The sequence below is a fragment of the Morone saxatilis genome, unplaced genomic scaffold (assembly GCF_004916995.1).
Source record: "Morone saxatilis isolate NCDOM2014 unplaced genomic scaffold, NCSU_SB_2.0 Contig7, whole genome shotgun sequence".
In the NCBI taxonomy this organism is placed as follows: domain Eukaryota; kingdom Metazoa; phylum Chordata; class Actinopteri; family Moronidae; genus Morone; species Morone saxatilis.
In genome coordinates, this window is record NW_023340246.1 from 8,127,957 (window position 1) to 8,135,857 (window position 7,901).

Consider the following 7,901-nt stretch of genomic DNA (forward strand, 5'->3'; position numbering starts at 1 on the left):
ACACAAAGCTGGAAAGTTCCTCAAAAAAGAAGGGCCTGGGGGAAGTGAGAAGTGGCTGGAGGCAAGGCTGAGCAAAATAATAACACCTGAGGCAGCTATCATAACACTGGCCCTTGTGCTGTCTATACTTTAAGTCTTAATTTTGACAGCACTGATACAGAAACCTGCCGTTTGGAACCCAGTGTAGGGTTATGGTAGACTTGTTAGGATTCTGCAATTTGCTGTGCTTACTGTATTGTTCTTTTATATAGTAATTGATTAGGAAATACTGGTAGGGTCTTTTTGTTTTAAGTCCATTGAGACATGCTTGTGACAAAGGGCTATATATTTTTCACCATTATTATCCAAATGAAAAGAAAACTCTCAAATATCTCTAAAATAAATTGGCTGCCTGTCTCAAACATTTCAGGACTATGAACACGTGCAAGCCGAGACACAGACTCTCTACAGTATTTGTAACAGTCTATGAGTTTTAAACCAGGGCCATGAGTTTTTCTGAGTTGATAACCTTGAGTGATATTTATGTATTTTGAAGGCAATATGCTCAGTATGCTCCAACCGAAGAGCTTGCTGCATGGTCAAACAGTGTCTGAAATCCCCCCTGATGTCTAGATTGGAGGAACAAAACAAAAAAAATAATTTTCCAAAACCTGAATAATCTGACATCGATGGCCACTTCATGCAGAGATTGACAACATGCTGTACAAACCAGTTATTTGTGAGCATACCGCCGCCTTTACAGTAGCAGGGCTGGATTCACCTGTTGTGGGCCCAGTGGCAAATAAATGAGCTGTGGTCCCTATTGAGCCCCAGAAACCAACCTGTGTTTCTATGCTGGATGATACTCTGCAACAAGCTGTTTTTTTATCACCCATTTGTTTAAGGATATATAAAAGCTAGTTTTGTGACATAAGACCCTATATCTAGGGCCTCAATATTGGATAAAAATGCAGAAGTGACCTTAGGCCCTTACCATTTCAGTTTATTAATTGTGTTTGGTGGTGCATACTACAAAACAAGATTGGTAATTAATCAAATTAACACAAATTGCCACACAGTCAAGCTGGGGGGCAGTTGCCCACTTTGCCCAGTTTGTTTTCAAGCCTTGAAGAAGAAGATGATATATCAGACGCCTTGCTTCATTTGACTACAGTGCTACTATGTAATAAATAACGTCTGCTGCTGTTGTTTAACCTTAAAGTTTGATAGTGACACCAATAATATAATGCTCCTGGGAAATGAGGGCGTCCCAGTGTCTTAATGTTTTAACAATCTCATAATCTTTGTCCATATTGTTTTAGTCATAACTGTTGTTAAAAGATATGACAAGATAGATTTCTGCTCCCTTGAACTAATTTTGAAAGCATTTAATGAGCTCAGTGGCATTTTATAAACTTTCAAGGGCGTTTTCCCCAGCAGCTTTTGTGAATTTCCAGACTTGACATGGACTAATATACATTCTGTATTCAGTATATTAGACAGTTAATTTACTGTCCCCCTAGCTGCACTTTCTTATTCCAACAAAAGGCCCACAAATAAGGCTCAACATTAATAACATCAGGTATAGAGTGATTGAAGGGCTCCCTTTTTGAAGCAGACACTGGCAGCATATTTAAGTTAATGTTGTTGAATAATTACCACCTTGGTGAACAGGCTCAATAGCAACTGCCACTGTTTGCATTCAAATCATTTGCCAACCAATTACTCATTATGCGTGGACGTTAAGCAGAGGAGCTCTGGATGAAATGATCAATCAATTATTGTCCTTGCAAGGCACTGAGATCCAGCTGGCTAAACTAACAGTACACAGGATACTTTAAAAACTCCTTGGAAAAGCTCTTTTGTTCTCATCCAGGCGTCTTAGATCAGTCGATGAAGCAGTAAATGTTCCTCTCTTGGTTGTTGAGCTATGGGAACAGCAAGTGCTGTCGTTCACTGCCTTCTATATCCATAATATACCATCTGTATTCAGGCAGTACAAGTACACGCAGGCACACACATACACAAACTCATACACAATACCTGGCACTTAAGAATGACACAAACTCTTCAATATTCCAGGCCACTGTCAGAGGCCTGACTGAAACACCTTTGCTACAAATTACTTTATAGAAAAGATAGAGTTTGAGAGTATAGTTATCCTCCCACTCCCTGTTGTAATGGGTTCTGATGCCTGATACATATGAGCTGGGTAATGACATGCAAAATGCACACCGTGGCGGCAAGGTAATGAATAAAATCTATTTTCTTGTTTCATACATGCCAATTTGGAGTTGTTGGAGTGAGCTTGTTCGGTTGGAACCATCTATGGTTGGTAGAACTGACAGTAATGAGCACATCCATAAGAAACCTAAGATCTGCCCCCTCAGCCCTCCTGTCCTACCCTTCCTGATGAATCGAAGTCTCCAAAGACACTCGCATCTGGGCCAATTTATGGCTATAATATGGCTTCCTCTGGTTCCAACCAATACTGCTGAGTGAGAGGCTTTGCAAGCCTGCATATGAATGAAGAAATAAAAATATATGTGCTGTTTCCCTTTTAGGGTTTGAAAATGGAGAGTGATTTGTGATTACAACAGAAACTAAAGACCTCATAGTTGCATCAAGGGATGGTAAATTTGTGAGTTTGTCATTTTAGGAAATGTGCTTATTCACCTTTTTGTCGATACCACTCTCACGTCTGTACAATAAATATTAAGCTACAGCCAAGAGACGTTAGCTTAGCTTAGCATAGAGACTGAAAACAAAAACATAAACAGCAAGCGCCTCTAAAGCTCTGTAATAAACATCCTTCTATCTTGTTAATTGGTAAGCTTTAGAGGGGCTTGTAAGCGGATTTTGTTTGTGTATTTCCAAAAATGTTCCTTTAGTAATCAAGAACCGATTGTGTTTTACTCTTATTTTAATTGTACCGGTGAATATAATGCAATTTAAAAAAGAGATTTAGAGGACCTTTTTGTTTCTTTTCTAAGTGACCCATAACCCAGTAGTTTCTATTAGGGTTGGATTGTTTGCTAAACTCTGAGGCAAATAATGCAATGTTGATAACAGGTTGGCTCATGAATCACATTTGCAGTTATAGCCAGAAGTGTAGGTTCTACATAGACACATACTGGCCATAAAATGGATTTGTTTGATCACAGAGCAGGGTGTAAAATTGGCTGCCTGTCACATTTTACACATTTATAACTACTGCCTGACTTTACCCATCAAGTCTCTGGTAAGAGCAGTCATGTCCGAGCACGTAACTTGTGTGTGCATGCGCCTCTGGGTGAATGGTATGGACATATTATAGAGACACAGACCATGCACCAATGTTGAAATCGGTATGCAAATAACAAGGGTAAGTGACATTTCATTCCTGAATCGGCCGCCAACGGAGCGGTAATGGCAATAAAGTCATGGTGATAATGAAATCTCAAGCAAGGGCTCAAACTGAGGTTTTGCTGCTGTATATGTGTGACTGTGTGCATTCATCCACTCAGGCCCACTGTGGGCACATCTGAGTGAAATTAATATCTAGCCAGAGAAGCCTCCAGTGAGTTCCGGCTGGGTCGGTGTCATTCGGCGAGGCATATGCAATCAGGCACACTGTAAAAAGTGACATTTCACTTAAGCTCGCCACCGTGCGCGCACATCAAATGGCACCTGTCGCAGCACTCAACAGAAAGCAAAATAACAGATTCAACTCTGTTCTGATAAATGGATTAGTTCAGATTAGCTGGTGTCCACTACAGCAGATTCACAGAGAGTTGACCAGGTTTATTGATCCACAGGAAAGTCTTCCAGATGGTGCTTTTTGTATTGTGCAGTGTGTGCAACAACAGTTATGGTATATAGTCTGATTACCATATGGTAAAAATGCCATAGTCATATTAAATATCTATTAGTATGCATGTGTTTGTCTACTATTTACATAAAACTAATCAGATTAAATGCTTTCTGCTCGCTGTCATAAAATAAGCAAGCTATAAGGGAACTATAAATCTAGCCTATACTATGATGGAAGCTGCTTGTTTGCAGGTGACATGCAGCGTCAGTTATCATCTCCGGTCTGCTATGCAAATGGGAAACTTATCTTCTTTTAGTTGTCCCCAGTTTAATAATGATACCAATTAAGGATTCAGATCATGTAGGTGATTGAGCTGTTGTTATCTCCATTGAGTAAACAAGGTTTCTTTCTTCTCATCACTCGGCTTCATTAGCAAGCATAACACATGGCTGCATCCTGGCGTCCACAAAGACATGAATCTATAGCTCGGAGTGGACTCCAGCATACACACAGATATAGCCATGCGGAAACGTGGGCACAAACACTGGCTTTTATTTGAATAAAGGCTTAAAAAGCAGCATTTGTCCTGGGGCAATGGCTGATTGCTTCACCAGCAGCAGCACGTTTACCTACCTCAGTCCAACTTAACTTTTGATGTATGTATCTCATCTAATTTTAACATAAAGGATTGGAAGGATTTCTCCAGTCCCGCTTGTAAAATTGAGTAAAATGCTGTGAAACTCTTTGGGAATGGGAAACAACAATGTTATGCAATTGCTGCATATGAGGAAATGTAAATGATGATGCCCCTCCATGCATGTGTGCAACAAAGCCACACTTATGAATACATATAAATCTGTGACGCAGAGACAGTAGGATGTATGAATGTTCAGGTTTGTGGGTGGTAATGTCAGTGGCACTTGGGATATGAAAGGTTAGGTTAGTTTTCATACGATAGTTAACAATTATGAGTCATCGTGGAAATAAAATCTAATTTCAAAGAACGTTTGTTACTTGATTGAATTTTGGTGTGATGGTCATATTCCATTTATGTAAATCCTTCGACCTCAAGCTCTCTACACTCTCAGTCCTTCTCACCTAAAGCCAACCCTCATCTTGACGAGTCCGTTGATGTTCATTCAGATAAAATGAGAAAAAACTGACATTTCACTCAATGGCCCTCTATTTCATAAACACATGACAGCAGCAGACACCTCTTCCTCTTTTATCATCTCACCCCTCCCTTTCACTCTCCCTCTCTCTGTGTAAACTGGGAATGCTTTTCATGCTTCATTAAGGCTAGCAGTGAGTTTCCATTTAAATCCATTACTTTATAAAGCTCAGCGATACACAGTGGTGATGATGTTCTCGTAACCCCATTTAAGATTTCATTGCTGCTAAAATGAGCTCTGCTGTAATTCATAAGTAATAATGACATTTGGACCTCTGTCGCTGCAGTTTTGTGCTTCTTTCCAATTTCTGCGGCGTTTCGCCAGGCAAACTCAATGGGGATGCTTCCTCGAAGCCCATTCTGAAGCACCACTGTTAATTCTGCATAACACCAGTGCTGTAAGAGGACACCCATGTTCCTCATCAACTGCTGAGAGATACGCTCATAAAAGCAGCACTAACTCCCAGAAATGAGCAGATGTAATATCTCCAATCATTCGCAGGCACAGATGATGTGAAGTCCATTTGGATGATTTAAGGCCCCCCTGGCTCCCTTCTTATAGAGCTTGCAGGGAAGATGGCCGTAGCATTTATTAGCACTGATAAACCTCTTACCTGTACATTCCCATCCCCTTTACCTCCTAATAAGCTCGGTTCATCTGAATTCCATTTGGCCACAATCAGCCAAGGTGATTTCTCTCTCTCTCTCTCTCTCTCTCTCTCTCTCTCAAGGCTAAATTACGCCTCGTACATCATCATTTCCTTGAGCCTAAGCAGATGCTCCGAGCAGAATGAGGTTGGGAAGGGTGCATCGAATTAATCTAAATAATTGGTCTTAGCTTGTTTGAGAGGGCTCTCGCACTGATCTCGGACAGTGTAATGAAGTTGCAACCTCCCCTAAGATGAGGGTGGCCAGGCGGCCCCTGCTCATGTGTAGCACATGTCATAAGCATAATTAAGTGGTTACAACAAAAGTGAGGAGAGATGCAATGACAGTGTACCCCTGACCCCAGCACTCATAAATTATAAACTCCATGTTATCACCCTAATCTTGATTATAAATAACACCTTCAGGTCCACAGCTGCTGAATTATTCATGTTTCACTAATAGAGGTATTTAAAGAAACTCTATGTGTCCTTACATGTATAATGTGCACACTTATTCTAACTACTCTTGGGATGTGTGCATACCATTGACAGTATAATGGACAGAGTTTCTGGGTCTGTAAAGTGAAACCAAAATGCAGAATTCGAGGCTTTGAAACAATACTCTTAAAGGTCCAGTGTGAAGGATTTAGTGGCATTTAGTGGTGTAGTTGCAGATTACAACACACTCGTTTCAACCTCCCCTTCCAAGTGTGAGAGAGAATCTACTGTGGCCACGAAACCAGCAAAAACCCCATACGGCCCTATCTAGAGCCATTGTTTGGTTTGTCCATTCTGGGCTATTGTAGAAACATGTAAATGCAGCCTGCGGCATCCGTAGATAAATCACTCTAAGGTAATAAAAACAAAACAATTCTTATTTTCAGTTGGTTATACACTACTATATTCCCTTTCTGCCAATAGAGCCTCCTAAATGTGACACACTGGACCTTTAATTTTCAGTTATACACTGTAGATGAGGAGCTGGCATAAACCTATCAAGGAATACATGTAGACAATATCAAGCTAATCTTTCTTGTGCTCAGGTAGCCTACAAAAAGCTCAATTAGCTGTGAACTGCAACTGTGTACTTCAGGTCACCTAACATCCTGGGCTATTTGCCTGAAAATATAGGTTTCTCTAAAAACTCTTCACCTCAGCTAAACCTCTCCATGGGAATATGATTAATGCAGATTGTTTCAAGCAGGAAAACAAGACTGTCCCATTTGGATCTATGTCAGGAATCAGACTGCGGCCTCTGCTCAGGTTTTGTGTTGCTATTTTGTCCTGAAGCAGCTTTGATGAAGTGTATATGAAACAGTGATTGATATGGAAAGGCTGAAGCAGAGGGAGAGGTGAGGACAAACTCAGATGATCAAAAAGATGTGGAGCGGAGAGGGGAAATGGGCCCTACATGGGATGCTTTCCTTTAAATTGCTTTTATAAATAAGACTTTGAAATTCCATGAACCTTTTGTCATTGCCCCCATAGTGATCTTCTCTGACATTTATGAATTAATAAAAAGACAGCAGAATGTCAGCCTATCTATTTGTAGGTTTGCCCAGATAGCATTTGTGTACACAGTACTCGCACATTATGCCTTTCTCCAACTGTAACACAGATACATTTTAAATACACACATTATGCAAGTGCACTGTGGGGAACACATATTCTCCCTGGGTTGCTCTTCCTCATGCACATATGCACTAGATGCACCAGATGCACATGTATACACTAATATAACATCAGCTACTCTAAATGAGGCCACTAAATGGCATACAGCAGATGCATAATGAAGAACATACTACTGTGTATTCAGTAAAAATGCCATATTTTTTTTTCTGCGTTGTGAAGCTTGAGAGAGAGAGAGAGTATGGATAAATGGAAAGAGCTCTCTCTGTTCTCTGAGCAGGGCGATAGAAGCATGCTGAGTGTTACTGTGATTTGCTATGACAGCCATGCCCCAGTGCAACATTCATTTAAAGCACAGAGTAAGCTTTGTCCATTTGTTTCTGTTAGTGTGTGTATGGGGGTGGGTGAGTACAGGGAAGGCAGGGACTAGATGAATGCAGAAAAGTGTGCATTTCCCAGCCAGGTGGAATCAGACAGTGTCTTCTTTAAATGACAGATGAGCTTGGAGAGCATCTACATACATCATGTTTTGCTAGACTGATCAGGAGAACGAGTGGGAATAAGACTGAGAAATCCCTACAGAACAGCATTTTGGACTTAATAATTTCATGAGAGGTTGAACACTGTGTGAATTACACCAGACAGACAGAGGAGGCTGCTTATTTTCAGCACCAGTTGGGCG